Raw genomic sequence first — 20,360 nt, 5'->3', positions numbered from 1 at the left:
TCAAAATAGAGATCATGTCTGAAGTCAGGCTCAAAGAAAAAAAATAGCCATCAACAAGGACTGTGCTTGGTGGCATCTTATAATGCCCGATGGCTAAAAACAAGCAATAACGTAAAACAGTACATACTACACTGATCAGTTGCTAGTATACTGTTACTGTATGAAGACAACAAAGGACACCATTATATGAGAAGAAATACACATGTATTTTTCCATGACAGAAAATAATAAAAACTTGTTTTTGAGCACCAAAACCCACCCATGCCAGTTAGCAAATGTGTCCTTGACAAGACGAGAATAGCTGCAGCAGAACAATGTATATGAACATACTCCAAAAACAAGAACTGGACCCTCCCTTATCTCGTTTTCACAATACAAAAAAATAAAAAAGTGTGAGAAAGAGAGAGGGAGATGGTATTGTGTCGTTTAATCTCTTGTGTATAGCAGCTAGTTCAGAGTTATCACCGATACCCTCAAATACCCCTGACAGGGCTTTCTCCAGAACAGGAGGGGGGAGGGGAGGGAACTTAAAGCCAAAGTAGGTGCAGTAATAGCTGGGTCAATATTTGACAAGCTGCAGAGACCATGGCAGGCAGAGTAGGTTTACAGCTTAAGTCATTTGTTTATGAGCGTGCAGATCCACAATGATGCAGAAAGGTATAATATATCCCGCGCCTACAGAAAGTGAACCTTGGTACTCTGTAATGCAAGCTTTATGAAGGCGCCGGTTGGAATACTAGGTGACAGCTCCAGAGGATATCACAATTATCTCTTTATTAATCCCTGATACCTTCCGGGTAAACATTTTGCCATAAAGAAGGTTTAGTCAAATAACTGAAACCACAAGAAGCCATGTGGCTCTGGAATCAGATAAGTGCTAATTGGATCCCACATAGTTTCTGAAGGTGATGGATTATTCTGCAACATCCACAGTAATCTAGAGTTAAATGAATTCCCTTACCTTTCCCTTTCCATTAGTTAGAGTCTTCCAGGAAACAACAACGCAATGAGTAAGTTAAATTTGTAGCTTAATATATAGGCCTAACACCAGAAATGCAGGTTGTTGTTCTTTGTGTGTTTTTTATTATTATTTTGGGGTACCAAGATGTAAACTACAAAGTGGCAGTTGAAAATTGCAAAGCCAATGAACCAAACAAAATCAAATAGTAACTTGTTCATGAGCCAAAAAGCCTTCACCATATGCAAATGACAAAACTTTCCCTATCTTGTCGGAGCTTCATGTAACGTTAGCCCCGGGTCCTGGACAGGCAAAACACGCTGATGTTTCTCTCTCGAAATGCTCACCATAGATCACATGAGCAAGGCTTTGTTGGAGAGGGCTGGGCTGGGCTAGTCCATTGAAAGCGCCGGCCTATATAAACAGGGGCCTGGAGGTGGAACCAAGCTCTGTTTTGCATTTTTAAGTGCCCAGTCATACCTGGGCGAACAATAGACAAACTAGGAGTGGCTGTTGCTAGGGAACAGGACTTTGAAGACACATACTTTGAAGGCACTTCACTAGTATGACTTTATATTAATGTCAAATGAACAGAAAGGGGGGGCAGTGGGGACAATTATGAGAACAGGTTCTTTCACAGGCCCTGCAAGCCTATCCCCTCAGGAAACCCTGATTTTTGGAAGTGTACCAGTGTCCCGCTTCACACCGCCTCATACAGCATGGCTCCAAGCAGTCTTAAACCAAGCTTGTAAAAAAATAAAATAAAAAATAAAAAAAATCAATCAATCTTGAGTAACGGTGAAGAGCAACGAATGTGTGGGTAATGAAATCACAGTCAGTACAGAGCCTGCACTACACTACAAATGCTGAACACTTTTGAATTTCAAAGTGACAACCCGTTTTCAAACTGGGGAAATTCTGCTTCCGAGTTGATGCACTCAAATGTTGTTTAGTTTTTTTTTGTTTTTTTTTTTTAATATCTCTAGCAGACTTTATAAAGAATGATAAATTATCCCATCACTGATCTTTACGTTAATGTCACTTCCATCAATGCTTGATTGCAAAATTAAGAAACGCAAAATAAAAACCCATCTTATTTTTCTCCTAAATTTGGTTTAGAATGTTTACCCAATCACGATTAGCATATGGGAGATAACGGTTGTGAAGATAAAAGTAGAATAAAAAGGTGAGGAAAGTAAAGATCTAGGAACCCCAATGGCTAACAGGTCAGATATGATACATTTCAGCTCTTTGGTCAGTCTGTAGGCACTTAAGCAAAGACACTAAACTTAACTCTTAGACTCAGATTCATTTCCATGGGCTAAACTGATAGCAGAGAACAGACTCCGACTTCTTGTGGTAAAGCCACCATAGAAAAGTGATAAAAAGGTACACTGTACCAACTGACTGACCAAAATACAAATTTCTTCTTCACATAGCACTACTTATTGAAAGAATATGCAGTCTTTGTGTTTTTATTGATCTTTTGTAAAGGGTCAATTGGAGGTATTTGTAAATTACACTCACTGCTTTATATAGATTTCATATAACAGAGTAGATTTAGTATCAACACAGAGGCCTCTCTTCCCTGTCATGCTATTATTTATTTGTTTCAGTCCTAGTGCTCAACTGCATTACAGGATGAACTTTAATGACTTAATCTTCTGGCAGTATATGCAGGCTCGCTGGCAACAATTCAATGGCAGACACCAAGGCTAGTTCTGGGAACCCTGACTAGACTCTGCATTAAGCTGTGCATTTTGAGACATCTGTGAAATTGCATCAGATTAAAGGGTAAATGTGCACGAAATGAAAACAAAAACATGAACAAGCCATCCATGCACTAGCACATGCAAAGGGAACAGAAGAAAAAGCAGAAGTCATCTGAAGGGGGAAATCATACAATAACTGACTACACCCAGAGCCGTAGTTTTTCTTTGGAAATGTATACAATTAAATGCAGAAAAGGCTGCACAAAAACTGAATTAGGGCCTACTGGAAAAACACAACTATTCTAATAATTTGGAAATCAAATGACCATATGTAGATGTTTGCAGGAGAAAATATTGTGACTTAAACTTAAAGCACAGATCTGAATTCAATATTTCAGGGCATATTCATCTAGAGCTTCTATCAAATGTTTTCTTTGTTGTTTTTCTCCATAACAGCAAATATTATCTATCTGTCATACATAAATACACCACACTCAAATGTTCTGTTGTTCATATGCCTTATGTATTAGAAGGTTTTCTGCATTTAATTGGATACGATGGTATTAAAAATAGTTACTCTTACAAAGTTTTTTTTTTTTTTTGAAGATTAGCCAAGCGGACAGAAGAAAACATAAAATTACACTATTTTAACTCACTGTTAAACTATTTACAGAATTGCAGCCCAAACAAAATCTAAATCAAAAGATGAATACAAAAATGAAACAAAAACAGTTCTGCCTTGGGCTTTGATTGTATTTAATCCTTATATCATAATACAATATTCCAAAACATCATTATGCCACAATGCCAACATACCAAATCAATGTTGTATAGACTGAAAAGTCAGGTCCTGAATTATACTAACCCTGAAAGCCATGTTGCGTGCGAGGGGGGAAAAATGAGCATTGACAGATTGAATATAATCTGTAATCTATAATATAAATATAATCTATAATAATAAAATGCCTATATTGCTCTATTAATCACTAGGACAGTTAGAAGGACAGTTAGGTATATAAAGTCCCTGTTGTTAATTAGCCATTCTAGCTGATGGGCTGGTTAGCTAGTTGTATGAAATACACAATGACTAAAGAGTTTTTTTGTTTTTTTTCTTTTAATATATTTTTCACAGAATTCTGTTATTAGCAGATTAAGTGCAGACTGACCACATTGCCTGTAAGTTTGGAAAGTAACTTCACGCAGTTCACCCACCCTATTGTGTAGGGGTTGCTGCAGCCTTCTCAACCACATAACGCCGAGCTAAAGGCAAGAGACGGAAATGTAGATAGTGTGAACTAATTATACCCAAGAACCAGCAGCCAAAGCAGAATTGAGAAATTTGCCATTCTTATATGTTGGGGGGGATGGGAGAAAATGACAGAACCATGTGCTGCAAGTATTAAACATGTTGAGTAGTAATGTTGTTCTTCTAAAGTAATAACTAGCTGAGCTGGACTTTCCAATTATATTTCTCCCTAGTTCTCCGTCAATGACAGCACTCTACAGGTCCCTGGGCAAAGCAGCCCCTCTGAGAAAAGGGCTGACATGAGAGTAATGTCTAGACACAGGGTGGAGGAAAACACAAGGAGCTAAAACGCCTCTGACTTCTCAAGGGCCCATTCACGACAGAGTCCTGCACACAGAATGGAAACTGATTAACAAAGTGCCTCATTCAAGGGGGGGCACTGAGGTAATACAAAAAATACAGGAATAATAACATTGCATGATTACCCATCTTTCAGGTTGGTTTTGTTTGTTTGTAAGCATTGTTTTGTCACTGTTGTGAAGGAAATGCAAAAAACAGGGTGTTGGGTTGTCACTGTGATGTTTTATTGTTCCGTTATATTGCACCACAACTGAGCACTGTTCTAACAGTCTATAATATAAGTCGAAACTCAGTACACAGGAGAGTATGTGTGCCTATTTGGTAGATAAAACTAAAAGAAAAGGGGAGAAATATCCTACTCAATGTTTGACGCCTCAAGCTACAATATGTAGTGTTTGAAATTATACAGACATATTGTCTTTCCAATCAAACTCACTCTACTCATGTTTGTTAACTGCACCCATTTCTTATCTCTACTGCCATCCGTAACGCTGCCTAGAAAACATAAATCCTGCCGCAGTTTGTTTTGAATGCGTCTTAGTTCTCCACATTGAACAAAATCTTGATATAATTATGGTAAGAGCTTGAAATGTATAGATCTGCCTCCTCACCTGACAGCATCACTGTGGTCAGAGGTCAGCTACTGAATACTTATTTTAGAAAATACACCTGAAGTGTATCATGCGCAATATGCAAAAGCCAGTGGAGACTGCCTCTTACCTCTATATCAAAATACATATGTTTCCCTACCCCCATAAGTCCTATATTTTATTTATAGGGCTATGACTGTGACTTTATTATTACCTTATACAAGAAACATTTCAAAATGGGCCATAGAAGGTATATAATAAAGTTTCCTCCTCAAGAAAGAGTGCATTAAGGGACAGAAGACTTACCCTAGCAACAGAAAAGCTAGCCTTGCTTTACATTGTGAAACCAGTTTTCATAACTGCAACAATTTTCCAAAGAGCCAGTGAAAGTACCATTTTCTGTTATTTTTAAATAGCAACAGAACCAGATAAACTACATGAAATGAGTGTATGCTGTCAGTATCAATATCCACTTTAAGACAGAAGGAAAAGTAAAGCACTTAGTGGCATTCTTGTTAATCACAGGGCTCAAATTTGCAAAGCCAGGGGCAAGGCTGGCCACATGTATGACCTGTACTATAAAGAAACAACGGGCCCTGACAGGTGGGCCAGTGGATGTGTGTGTCAATAAATATCTCAGACAAACAGCCAGCCCTTTTAATCACACACATTGACAATACCACTCCCTCACTGAACAGCAGCGGCTTAAGACAACCTATCTGTTTACAACAAGCCTCACAACAATACCCTGCTCCTGCCTCCATTGTGGTTATAAAATATAATACAAACAATAAAATGGGCATTGAGAAATCATTTACATTTAAATTTCTTGCATTACAAAGTAAGCCGTATAATACTCTACTGTATTTTGCCAATTTGCTTATATGGGTCCTAGTCAGCATTCTACGTTTTATACTGGTTAACTTATTATTTAACAGATAAAATAAATACCATGACACAGTGTTCCACTGCACACAAGGCTAGAATGATGACCACTCTCTGTATCATTGCTTCTGGGGCCTGTAAAGTCTAAATACGAAGGTGAATACAAAGATAACAAAATCAAGATTTATTTCTAGCATTCAAACTTTACTGCCAAAGCAAAACCTTCAGCTGCTACCACAACAGCTAAGCTCTCCCCTGCTCCTACCTTTAGGCTGTACCTGATCAGCATGGCTTCAGCTTAGTTTTCTCCACACACAATCACAATGTGACTTCAGGATGACAATTTCCTTGTGGTCCTGGCATGAGAATTTATTTTTATAGATTGATTTTATGCTTGGCTCAGTTTGCAAAGAGGTGACTTGTGATAGATCTATAGGCCTTTAAATGTTCTCATGATTTTTTTGAGACATTGTTATTAAAATGTTGCTTTTGGAAAGATATAAACACATAAAATATAAAACAAGTATATATAACCTATCCCTATAGCCTACCTATCCCTCTAAACAATAGACCACCAGTTAAGAGATTGTTTACAAATTCAGACCCTTGCAGCACAAGGAGCATGTGTTTTTCCATGGAAATGAAATGCCCAGTATGAAAATGAGATGCAAATACGCAGAGTTCATGGCATCAGACACAGGCAGACTTTATAGTAATGGAAGCTTTATCTCAGGAGCACACAAACCTCACTTTCATTTATACCAGTTTTAAAGTGATTTCCTTTAAGTAGCTTAGTCTAAGATCAATGATTTTAAGAAACAAAAATATTTATTTTGAAGTTCTAGCTTTTTGTTGTTCTTGCTGAAATTGTCAGTGTAAAGCTTAATGATTTACATTTTAATATAGATTTTCTAGTTTTTTTTTCCCATTATTATTGGAGTTGTATAGACTCTGATTCTACTCTCTAGGTGTACTTTTGATGTGGCTCTACTGAGCATTTGCACACCTGTGCAATACACACACACACACACACACACACACCATGAAGTCATTGCCCTTGAAAGACATCCAAAGCAGAACACAGCCTTTGACAAAAGCTCTCACAACACACTGCCCTAAAGGGACACCTCTCACAGTGGTCATTAATAATTCACTCACATGAGAAGAAAAAGGAGCCAGCAGACAGAACGATTGGACACATATTCCTTTGCCTTCTAGGCATGCATGCCTGGGAACTGTGACAGCAACGACTGGTTGGGAAGCACTGAGTAGATGTGTGAAGATGTGTTAAGAGCATCAGTTAGGTCTGCAGGACTAGTAGTGAGAGCATCTGTATTCAAACTGGTGAGAAAAATTAGAAAATAGGCCTGCTTGGGTGAAATGAGGATGTGGCCGGGGCAACATTGTAGTACATTGGTTTAATTATAATTATATATATATATATATACATATATACACACACTCACACATAAGGGAACTGGGGGGGGGGGAAGGGAAGAAAGAAAAACACTGTCAGCTACGGCTAGATCTCATGCACCATATTCCACTGCTGTGTGTGCATACCCATAAACACACAAATACACAAAACAGCAATTAAGTAGGCCTGGCCTGGCATCAGTATGATACAACACTTAAGATGATGAACATACCATAACATACCCACAGACAATGTTCACATTAACATACTGCATTTTGTATTAAAATAACTAAAATAAAAGACCATTTTATGACTCCTTATACAACAGCCTCACAATTCCCTATCACACACACACAAAAACAACCACAAATGGAGGGGAATACACAACAAAATGATGAACAATCCAAACCACGAGCAGTTTGCCACACAGGTTTCTGTTACGCATTCTGCCAGAACAGAGCAGATAATGATTAAATATCCCCTTCCCTTCTGCTCTGTGCTATAATGATCTTATTACCAGCAATCACCTGTTAACTGTTAATTGTACTGGGAACTTGCATGGCAAATAGTTACTGCTGCCAGCCCACTTCCTCTTCTCATTCATCAGGCCTGCAACTATCATCTCCATCTCACATGCGGTTGTTCTTTTTTGTTTGTACGTGTTCTGGTTTAAGAATTGCCTCAGTCATAAATTACATTTTTTTGCACTGCATTGTATTGTATTGGAAAGAAAACATTTATAAACCTAGGTACTTTATCCACCTTTGCACATATACTACAGTTTGGGGGAAAAAACAGCGACTCAATCTAAAAGATATAAGTCACTGACAGATAATGCAGTCCACTCACATACTGTATATTGGAATGCACGGTATAAGTATAATAGGTATGTAGCTGATGTTGAAAACATAAAAAATAGATGCCATGTTATTAATTGAAAAACACCAATGTGAAAAAACCAGCATTCCCTCTATATCTATTGTCTGCAATTGTGTTCTTAATGAGATGGCGTATCTCCCTGCTCTGGTTATGGGCAATAAGTCCAGGACTGTGGCACACCCTTCTCCAGTGACAAGGAGAGCTGCACTTGATTGGCCAGCTGGTTGCAAACGCACACCCCTAGGCTACAGGTCACAATGCTGTGGAACAAGTCTCTTCAGCACTCAGCATAGCAAAGCCTTAAAGAGACAGGTCCCCATTTTATACCGGCTGCTATTTTTAATAAACACCAACCGTAGCAAAGAGAATCACAGTCCATGGCTCATTACACATGCACTAGTTTCAGTTCATGAACCTGTCAGATAAAGCAGATTATTTTAATAAAAGAGAAAAAAGACAACTATATATACACAAATATGTTCTACATTTCACACTTTGGAGCATATAATCGTGTATGACAGCCCTTAAGTATGGTGCAAAATTATGAAAATGAACAGCCATTTACAAATAATGTGAGATCAAGTAGACAGGCTGTCAGTGGAAAAACATTCAACACACACTTCTTTCTGTTAAGCACTACTAAACTCCTAGGTCTGTCAATGTAATAGGCTCTAGAAAATTAAAATGTGGATCTTGTTCAGAAAAAAATATACACATTCAAAAGTCACACTTCATTTGAAGACATAGATGTAGAGTTCCTCCAATAATCAGGTTGAACACTGTACTCACTATAGAGATGTCATGGATATAAAGATCTAGTTAAAAATGTATTGGAAATTTGTTTGAGAAAGTTATGGAACTTTAAAAACACACTAAGATGACCAACCTGGCCTGTTCTGCTAGGTATCCTATGAAACTGCAATTACAAACTTCTTCTTCTTTCTTATTATCGGTGAAATATTTCGCCCACACCTTTATCCAATGCACCTGACATGGTTCAACAAACACAAGTGTTTGTCTTTACAGTTTTAAAGATATCCAGGGGTGGTAAGCTACTGTGCAGTTCTCATGGTTGTGGACTGATCAATCCACCACTGTAGGACAAGACAAAGACTGTGCTCGGGCAGATGGACATCCGAGAGAAGGCACAACTAATCAACCTGAAGAACTGGAATAGAGCAGGCAATGTGCAATATTAGGAGAAATTAGAGACTGAAGGTAGGAGGGAGTAGCTCTGTGAAGAGAGCAGTGGATAAGTAATTTAGACAGCAATTTGAAGCCTGTGAGGATTATGAAATAGAGGAGTAGCATGAAAGGAGCGAGGCAGGGAGAATATGAAGTGAAGAAGAAGCTGACATCTCTACATTTTGAAGACGGTGAACGGTAGGAGTAGCAAGGCCTGGCAGAAGAGAATTGCATGTAAAGGGCACCTGCAGGCACAGAGTTAGGGAGAAGTGAAGCAGATTACATTTTCTCTCTTCTTTTTTGTGTGAAACAGGAAACACACGGTTATCTCTGTGGCTTACTTAAAAAAAAAAGAAGAAAAAAAAAGAAAAAAGTGTGTTTAACCCATTCTTTCCAGGAAGCCCAATGTACTTTTGTCTCACTGCCAAGTCAAGGCTGCACTGTGGAAATGAAACCCTGTCCTCAGCACATTCTGAAGTTACTATTGACACTTCAATGACTACATTTATTTTTTTACATTCCTGGGAAACTCTTCGGCCTCTATGATTAGCCATAAAAACTGGAAGAACAGCCTTCATTATTGGACACTGCCAACTGAACTGACAAAGCAAATCTGAAAAAGATAACTGAACATTTGGGCAAGAAACATTCAGCCACGCTGGATATCAAGAAACGTATATAACACGGTACGAAAATGTTTTCATTCTTGCATTTGACCTTTCTTTAAGAAGTACTTGGGACAGAGTGAAAGATAGTGGGTATCTAAGAAGGATTTGTGACAGGCTTCTGACATCAGCATTGTCATACACAAATGCAGTTTCTATCCAGCCGTAGGCCAGATTAGAAAGGAAAATTCCCATGTGAACAAAGCAACAGTCAGAAGTCAACACAGACTGATACTTGCGCCATTGAAATAGGCTTGGCCGGTGGGCTTGCGAAACATGGCTCCCCGCCTAGTTGCAAACCCATATAAGGCAATAAGCTAGAAAAACAAGAAACCTGCTTGCACTATAGAACACAACATACAAAATAACAAATAACACTCTCAATTAACGTATTCAACACATTGTCAAGGCTATGCCTAGATCAAAGTTACAAATAAAAGTTTCCTTTTAAGTGATGCTAATGCAAAAATATCTGCATTTTTAAGTACATATACATGAAATACAGCCTTTGGTTCCGAAATGTAATTTTGACTGTCTAAGATACATTGCATTAGATTTTGAACTCCAAAAAAGTGTCAAACCACGTCTCCGTATCGGAGTAGAGCACACACAAAAACATTTGATTGGAAATGTCAAGCTTTGAAATAGAGCGGATGCTGTGATGGGGTTCAAGGAATTGCAAAATATATTTTGCATGATGCTCTTCACTTGATTTTTAAACACCATTAACAATGTATTAGTAGAGAAAAGCTCAACATATCTTAACAGGAGTTTAAATTCCAAATGGGTTCCATCTAAGGTTTACCAAAGTGAATCATTGCAGGTTTCATTTCACTCTCCTTCACACACATTCCCATAATAAAGCAACAAAAATTACTAACCTTAGAGAACAGGAGCTTTGGTTTCGGTCTCCATCTTAAGTGCAAACAAAAATAAAGGTCTATAACTTGTGGAAAAAAAAGCATATATATATATATATATATATATATATATATATATATCTATATATAGATAGAGAGAGAGAGAGAAGAAATCCACGCAGAAACTTTAAAAAGAATGTGAAAGAGCGCTGAAGAGAATAATCCTTGGGTGTGCCAAAGAGCAGGCTGGTGTACTCCGAGACGAACCCTCAACTTGATCTCTCTGTGTGGAAAAAAAAAAAGAAAAAGAAAAAGAAGAAGTAATGGCTGCTGTTGAAATAAAAAGGAGAAGTGTGGTGTAGCAACTTGCTCTCTCACAGTGAGTCATGGAGCAGACAATCAGTTTGCAGGAGAGGCCATAGCCCCCACACCTGGCCAATGAGAGGGTGGAGGTGGAGTTGGTATGCAAATATTTTCAGGTGAGAGCTTTTCTTGATGAAGATTGGCTGGTGCTCTAGGCAGAGGAGAGAGAGTCACATGTGTTCTATGGCATGTTATGCATCCCTTTAGATCCAAAAGGTTGGTTAAATAAATGAATAAATTAATACATGCCACAGGTTGTCATTGAAGGTCCAAAATTGTGTTTAGTAAAAGGTAAATAATGGTTCAAGAAAGAAAAAAAATTAAATGCAATATTACGAAAATACAAAACTATTATTTAATTCCAATCCATTTTCATGCTTGTAATGATGCTTAAACAAACATTACTATGGTAAACTGTGAAGTCCACATCAATAATTCCATCTTTTTAACTTTAACACCACTGTTGCTTAGCATCTCTTCAGGGATTAGCTGACCACTGGCTAATCACACCTTGCAAAGACACTAGCAGAAGCCCCAAAAAACACACTTAATACCGTTGCTATTCTTAACATCCAAGGTGTGCCATGTACGTTTCTGATTTTGTCCAGGTGCAACCAAAACAAGCAGCAAACAAAGAAAACACAATATAAAGGCCTCAGCAAAGAGTCATGCAGAGCTTTGAATCAGCTCTGACTGTTGACTCTAAGTCTGTGTTTCTCAACCAGTGTGCGGTGGCATTGCAGACATTTCACTATAAATTGTTGTTTTATATCATTTTCCGACCCCATATTAAAACCAAACAACTGCCTGAACATCAACCGTGTCCTACACCCAAATTTCAAGCTAGGCCCATATAAATCTAGAAAAGTAGAAAAGTAATACTAGGCCTAAAAGCCTAAGTTTTTTCTGGGGACTCTAACCCTGATCGTTCCCTGGACCAACAAAGTTGCATAATGTACAACAAATACTGAATAATGCTCTCTAAACAATGTAGAGGCCATATTAAGGCCAATGAACTGCCTGAACCCCAACCCTTCCCAACACTTAAGTTTCAAGCTATGCCCATACAAATCTACACATGATTCAGTTAACTAAGTAGGAAAACTTTAAATAAAGTATGTTTACTGGAGAATTAAACCCTAACCCTAGACCATATCAACATGTAAACATTATTTTACTACTAAATATAATTTGAGCGTAACATTTAACAGCTTCAGTTAACAGATTTAATTATACAGTTTATAAAGGGGCGGAAAGGCGAAAGGTGTTGGTGTGTTGCACAGAATTTTTAATTAAGTATTTGTAACTAAGGCTTGAAAAGATTGGGTATTCCAAGTAGATACTGCCAAGTATTCCAAAATCAACTGAAGAACAAAACTAATGAAGATCAGTCTTTGACTTAACACTTACTTATGTACATATGTATGCATGTAGTTTTTTCACTCTGGCAAAGAAGAACTTAGGTTTGTACTTTGGTCTTAGCAGGTTCTGTGGTGTCTGGATCACAGCATATAGCTGAGGTATAGGGTGGGGACTGCAGTTTACAAGAAACCCATCAAACTGGAAACGCCCACTGTGAACAAAACTGGATCTAGAGTAGGAGCATCTAAATAGCTTGGATTTAACAACCCTGCTGTGAGAGCAGCAAACAAGGCTGCCACGTTGAGACATGTATACACACTGGAGCAAGGTCTTCTCACACAACAAAGATAGGACACATTTTTAAAGTGAGCTGACCCTGCACAGATATGCATGTATGCCAATTATACTACTAAATAAAAGACCTTGGGGGAAAAAAAAAAAAACTCACAAACTCACAACTCAAACAATACATATTTTAGAACAAAACTGGATTTTTGTTCAAAGTCATCAAAATGTATATGTTTTTGTAAAGGATTTTTTAAATTTATGTATTTATTTTTAAATGCTCACAAGCCTAACTAAGCATAGGGCTTTCGGATTGAAAATTAGTAAATGCTTTGTTTCCTCCGATTGAGATTTCTGTTCAGATTCTAAAGCCGCTGGCAGTGGCTAGCATTGCTAATAATAAAAAGCAACAGAAGCAGTTAGGAAAGGAAATGGTGATTATACAAAGGTATACGAGTCCCGAGAGCAGACAGGGGCAGTCCTTTACATTTAAACACACAAATAAATAAGAGATGAACACAAGACTTCAGGCTGCTCACTGAATCTACTGCCAAGTGAACTAATGGGGCTCTTCCAGACACAGCCATCGATCAGAAACACAGGAATGCCACACAGCTCCCGGTCCTCACTGCAGCAAGACTCAGAGAGCACTCTCACCAGAGCATCAGCAACAGACAAGGGAAACGGCTCCGTTTGTATACCACCCATAATTCCTCAATGTTTTTATTAAAGTAAAATGATCAAACTAAAATATCACTCTCACCTTTCCTTATTGATATCTGGTAACTATACAACTCATGTGATGGCTTCACAACCTCAACTTGTTTTCCACCTTGTAAAAACTAACAGCATGGCTACAATGGGCTACGTCTCACGCACAAAAAACTTATTCCGATCATTCTGCTTTAATGATCATATCCTTGCCAGCATAATCAAAACCATTAACTTTATGTGAAAGGCATTTCTGCAATTCTGAGGAGGAAGTCAGAATCCTGACGTACCAGAAGTTTCAGAAGTACTCATTTCACCAGTTTGCAGTAGTCTGTTTATCTTTTGCTACACATTGTCTGTTACTATACATATACATATATAATGACCTAGAAGACAACCACATAAAAGATGGGAGGATGAAATCTTGAACTTTCCAGACGTGACATTGAAAAGGGAAGCTGTAGATAAAAGCATGTGGAAACATCTTGGGGAGGCCTTCATCCAGCAGTGGATCAATATATATATATATATATATATATATATATATATATATATATACACACACACACACACACTTTGTAGAGTGGTCATTGTTACAAACTACCAAAAAGGTCAAGCAACATGAGTCAAAGGTCAAGCAAAATGACCATCACCTTGACTTCTGACCTAATATTTCAGTAATTTGTTGACAATTAAAATCCTACCTATAAAATAAAAATAAAAAAAACATGACAGACTATGAACTCTTATCTAGCAAACACCTGTTTTTAATTAATCTTCCTTTTGGATGGGAAAAAGCAGATTTATTTCCGCTCTCTGCTATTCCCATTGACTGCTATAAGAATACAATGACAATTGGTTTATAAACAATAAAATACATTTAAGAAATTAAATAAGTACTTTTTCAAATATTATTAAAACACTAGTGGATATGGATTATTTCAATTTCTGTATAAAAGGACAAAAGGATACAGAAGTTAATGGCTAACATTATTTTTGAAGCTTATTTAAATTTTCTGGACAACTCCTGGTAAATGAAGACTTTCTTCAGAGTAGAAACAATAACACCATTAATGTTAAACAAACCTTTAGCCTGCTGATGTGCTTTACAGAACAAAAAAAAACAAAAAAAAAAAACAGTAAAAAAACGTAGCCAGATGTTTTATGCAATACAAAAGTCAGCGGGAACAAAATTAAGGTTTCAGTTTAGACTCGGACAGGGAAACAGCTGAGTTTGTGGAGGTTAAATTGTAAAGAGCACCACAAGGAAGGCACAGTGTGGATGCACTTCCATACACAACCAATGGAATTAATTAAACTTCAATTGTTTCAATACAAGTGTATTCGTTACCAACTAAACAATGTACAGAATTTATATTATGAACTCCCGAGATGCATTTCAAATTTCAAATTGAAACATCTGACACTACAGAAGACCAAAAGGTTGCATATTTGTCAGATTAGATTATTAGCCTTGAAAAGAACCATAGGCCATTCCAGACAGGAGTATTTTTACATAATATCATACACTGTATTAACTTATGTAGCAGTAGGACTACAGCAACAGATCAAATGGATTCATTTTAATCATACACACGCACATGTTATACACATCATCTGCATCAGCCCATATCGATCCACTACTGGATGAAGCCCCCCCAAGATCTTTCCACGCTTTTCCATGTCACTCCTGCAAAGTTTATTATTTAATCTTCCCATCTTTTATATGGTCATATTCTAGGTCTTTTTTTTTTTTTTTTAATCCATTTGAGTTTCCGTTGTCCATCTTTGATCTGTTCTTGCAACATGAAGGCCCATTTTAACATTTTCATGCTTTCAATCACATAATATTTTCATTTGATCCATTCATTTAGGTTTCTGTCTCTTCTGTTATCCCAAATATACCTTTATCTTTGTGTTTGTGCACAGTTTTAAGTGACAAGTAAGTAAGGGTTTCACAGCCATACGTGAGCACTGGTATTATGCATTGATCAAATACTTTTCTCTTTAGGTCAATGGGTAGATTTCCTTTCAACAGTGTGCCGTTTCTTCCAGATGCACTACATCCCATGTTCACTTCTTTTGATTTTTCCCCAACAGTCTTGGTGTACGTTGACTTGTCAAAGGTAGACATAACTTTTCACTTCAAGTATCCATTGATCTACTTCAGTTTTCTTTGATTTCACAAAGCTTTGTCAGTAGAGGTTATGAACAACCTGATTGACTAGGAGCTTTGGAAGACAAGACCTACCCTGTTGCATTATACATTCGACTAATAGGTCTATTACCTTTTTCAAAGTCACAGGTCAGCCAGTCTCGGTCTCCATGTTATATTAACTGTAGAAAGCTCATAAATATGACATAGCACAGTGTTACAATGTGGAAGTGTGGCAAGGCTGGTGAAGAAACACTAGGTACCCTAAAGCTTGCGAAATAAGTCCTTTAATGACCACTTAAAGCAAACCTACAATTATTGAGCAACTTTCATGGAGGTGTTATAGCACAAACATATCTACTGAAGTCATGGGTGCTAACAATAGTCTTTTGTTGAACTTGGAGGCACTCCATTCTCAGATGATGTAAAAAAAAAAAATATCCATAAAAACTAAAAGATAAAATTAAATTAGGAACAAAACAAAACAAAACACAGAATTCAGTGCGAGTTCCAGCCCCACAGAAATAGTTGGGGGTTTTTGCACGATGATGAACAGTTTATGAGTCACTAGTACTCAGGAAAACCTTGTATAAACATGGCCGAGAGGCTGGGTGAGGGGGGGCTCAGCGAAGGGGTAGAGGTGATCTTGGGATAGGGAGACGAGGATGGTGGGTGCTGGAATGTACACAAAAAGGCAATTCAACAGACTTTCATTTCACCCATAAAACAGGGCACAGTGGCAAAGTTAAATAATGAATTTTGGAATCCAAATTCCAAAATATAACATATGAAGCATAGAATCACTCCATCCTCAGCATGCTGCTATAAGAAGTCATCATCTCTCCATGTGGGAGAGCACTCTCAGATCCCACAGACTGACCTTGGGCTTTTTCTGGCAGCACTGCAGAAACACACTTCCAGTCTCTGGCAGGGCTCACATTACTGCCCTGAACTCAAAGCTCTCTCCTTCCACAAAACACTGCTCAGCTGCTTTAAACCAACTGACCAGGGAGATGAAAAAGACAGTTTATTTTAACTTTTTTTTTTTTTAACCCATAAAGAGGAGGTCTGTGAAGCACAATTACAGATACTTGCATGCTTGCCATCAGCAAAACAGATACACCAGGAGGGTATTCCAGCCACTACCACTCCCAGAAAAACAAAATGACACGCTGACACCATCAAGGCCGAAGAACATTTGGTGCCACCCCCGGCCCGACCTACACAGTGCCCTGCATTAACCATTAACACACACACAAGAATCCAAGCCAGAAAATCAGTGTGTAAGACATTCGAATTTGTAAAGGACGAAGTCACATTAAAACATCTCCCTCAGTTTTAGTTAAGCAGTCCAGGAGCTTGTATACATTTAAGAAAGGGGGTGGGGGGGGACGTGTTCAAAGTGGAGGGTCTGGTTTAGCAGAATACATGCCTTTGCAGGAAAATCCATCATATGAATTGGGATCATGTTAACAGGTTATAGTTATTTTACCAAGAATGTTGATTTTCTTGAATACTTTGGCAAAAAGTAAGAATTACCACACATCGTCTTGTGCAACATGACAAGGGCAGACCCCTGACAACAAGCTGCAGAGTAGAACATACCTTTGCCTTAAGCTTGATTTTCACATACAATGGATCAGTTATGATTTTTTCTGCTGTAAAAGGAGTATGCCATCATGACATCATGACTATGTTCTTGATGCCTAAGGAGCAAGCTGCTTTCATTTGAAAAGGGCCAGAGATCTTTCTGAGATGGAGATGTGATTCAAGACTTCTTTTCTGCAGACAAGGCTTGCAGTGTTCACAAGAATAACTTTGATTTGAATGTTACTATTTGTCCGTCTTCTGCCTCAGAGAAAAGGGAACTGAGAATGGATGGGAACTAGTTCACCTACAATTGAGCACGAAGCACATATTTTATAAGGAGTAAAACTTCTAAGAAAACCCCTTCCACTAAGAATTGAAGTACAATATTTTTATTGGCAGGCTAACTTTGCCCCGGATTTAAAACAGAAAATGCAGTAATTTCTTGTCCATTAAATGTTTTTCATACTCTCCCCATGTGGTGTTAAATCACCTCGTGTCTGTGACTGGGTTTCTTCTGTACTGGGCTGCTTTTATAGTCAGTCACAATCAGTCTTTGTTTTCTTTTTCAAACCCATAAATCAATGGAACTGCATAACTGAATTGCCGACAAGTAGAACTATCAAGTTTTTACAACCAAAATTTCAAATTAGAATATAAATTAAAGTCCTACTCTATCGCATTACAGGAGTAACTAAGAGGGGTATTATACATTAGAACTAGCCTATGTTGTGTATTGAGAATTTTGAATTTTCAAATTTAAATGAAAATGTGAACTATGAGATGCTTAATTAAAACATCATCACACAATGAGACAAGCCTCATATCCCAAACGATATTAGTGCAGTTAAAGATAAAAGACTACATGATTTAAGGGCGAATCATCAAAACAGCATACAGCAGTTAGCTACCTTCCCACCAGATTAGAATATCTGATACATTTAATACACCATCTAAAAATACAGCGGCCTCTGAAGTATCTGATGGGGCTAAATGAACCACAGGAGTGTGGTGGAGCTTCGAAGTGAAGTGTTAGCAACACCTAAACAAGCAAACTCAAAGATGTGCAACAAGTCGAATAGATGGTGGCAGAAACACAGAATTTCAAAACTTTGATGCATGCATGCAGTTCGTCACTTATCAGCTCTCTTCTGTTCACAAAACAAAACACAAGATTCACAAAATGTTTACAGACATCAGCTGGGGTTGTGAAGTCTAGCTGTCACAGAGCAAAGTTTGCAAACCCTCCAGCAAATAAACAGGCCTGAATTACTGTATATATAAAAACAAGACATTTTGTACTGCAATCTAGATAAAGCAGGACAAGATTATATCACTTTTAATATATTTGTTCTTCAGATTTGACTCTGTTTTTCCTTCCCAAAATGTTTTAAAATGCATGCAACATTCTATCATTTTTTGTTGATGCTTTTTTTGTTTGTTTCTCTGTCCATTTTCTTTTTGTGTGGATATAGGCTATGCTGCTGTTGCATGCTACAGGCGGAGGTTACGAGTTCCCGTAGACCCTGAAACTCAAGGAGCAGTGATATGCTGGGAGCAAGTGCAGGGTCATGAGCAGAGCCAAAGAGAGGCTGATGAGGAAATCAGCAGGAGAGTGGAGGGTTAGAGACAGGAAGAGGTAAGATATAAAAGGCTATGTTAGACACTGCTATCAAGCCATATTTTAAAACTAGACAGGCAAGAAGATGACATGAAAAAGTCTTAATAAGGGCTTATTTAAGTTACCAATAGGGGCTCAAAGGTTTCTAATCTCAGAAACGATTGTAAAACTATCAAAAGCTGTTATTGTCCTTTTCCACAACATGATATAATAAATAATACAAGAAGAATTGTTGATACAGAAAGAGAAAGGGCAGATGATGCTAAATTGATGTATTATTCTATAGACTTACAATTTTATAGCTTTCTATTTTTAAATTTCTACACATAGATCAAAAAAGGGAGTCTGTACAGTTTTCTATTAAATTATATATGTTGTTTCAGAGAAATTGGAAATAAATCCAACCAAAAATTCCACACGTTGCCCAACACCCCAAGAGATTAGTAATTTCAGGAATTTTCAAGTTCAAAACAGCATTTACAACAAGCCACCATAAATGGAGTTTCCCTAGCTTCCCAAACCTCTCACAGAGAGGGTCCGCCACACGTGTTGTGCCTTTTAATGATTTGTTACCTGAGCCCAGAAATGAGACTCAGGTGACACCAAGCCTTAATGAGGAAACCTAATGCCAAAAATGAGGAACAGCACTTTGCAGTTCCCCATTGATTTTCAACAGAAGCAAGCTTTTGTTATTCAGCAAATAAACCTCCATTTTGAAAAGAAGAAGTATTTATTTTCCTTATCTTTCTTGTTCCACTACAGATCATGTGTGTAAGAGCATATAGCAAGACAGACTAAATGAAAAGCAACCTACCTGGAGTTAACAGCTGGGTCATCTATACAATGATTGGATGTCCTTGAGACCCATTCAAGCTTGTGGGTCAAATTTCACTGAAATCACTTCACTTCAAGGGGACGCCAGGACTACAAGAGGCATGCATTCATGCTATTGAGGAAAAACAGATAAAAACAAACAAACAAACAAACAAACATCATGAGGGTATTGTATAGTTTTAAATAGAAATATTCAGTTTGTGTTGACACTACACCACCTGAACCAACAGCACCACCTGGAGGCAAACCTTGTAACCACCATGAACTACTACAATTTAAAGTATAAGAAAAATAAATTACTGTGACTGCTCTGTAACTCCCTGACTGAAATGTGCTTTGTCTATTGAATAATTAGTGTGTGACCTCTGACGAGCCCCCTCAACCAGCAGGTTTGTTAGCAACACAACAGCTGCTGAAGGCCAATTTGTTCGTGCGAGTTACTCTGACAGTTTGTTACAACACCTTTGGCCACTCCTTCATTATAGAGACCCAGCCCTGAAAGGACTCCCCCTTGCTCTGCTCCTACTTAAAAAGACTCTCATAGTGTCCAACCTGCAAAGAGTGGACTTTATTTTAAGTAGTTAATCACTGTGTACAAACACACAGTTTGATATATATTAGGCCTATGTCACCATTAAAATAATACAATTGAGCACTTTGTGTTGTCCGTTAAAATCTCAAAATG

At 37.8% G+C, this 20,360-nt stretch overlaps 1 protein-coding gene and 1 long non-coding RNA gene across 6 annotated transcripts in view; one reads left to right on the top strand and one right to left on the bottom strand.

Moving 5' to 3' along the window:
* Positions 1-20,360, bottom strand: part of elf1 (E74-like ETS transcription factor 1) — a 52,398-nt gene that overhangs the window by 29,993 nt on the left and 2,045 nt on the right. For 2 of the 5 annotated variants that reach the window (XM_066714998.1, XM_066715002.1), the window contains exon 1: positions 10,779-11,129. The exons of 1 other annotated variant lie outside the window; for it this stretch is intronic. The gene's annotated coding sequence lies outside the window, so the exon portion shown is untranslated. Of the gene's footprint in view, positions 1-10,778; positions 11,130-19,655; positions 19,788-20,360 lie in introns of those variants that run through there. 2 more of the 5 variants (XM_066714999.1, XM_066715000.1) reach the window with 2 other exon arrangements.
* LOC136759889 (uncharacterized) lies at positions 9,055-19,682 on the top strand. Its single transcript, XR_010820124.1, has 3 exons — positions 9,055-9,918; positions 18,696-18,859; positions 19,604-19,682. It is a non-coding gene; the product is annotated as an uncharacterized LOC136759889 (long non-coding RNA).

This window comes from Amia ocellicauda, chromosome 10 (assembly GCF_036373705.1).
Source record: "Amia ocellicauda isolate fAmiCal2 chromosome 10, fAmiCal2.hap1, whole genome shotgun sequence".
In the NCBI taxonomy this organism is placed as follows: domain Eukaryota; kingdom Metazoa; phylum Chordata; class Actinopteri; order Amiiformes; family Amiidae; genus Amia; species Amia ocellicauda.
The sequence above is the reverse complement of the archived record's forward strand: the minus strand, read 5'-3'. Positions and strand labels throughout refer to the sequence as shown.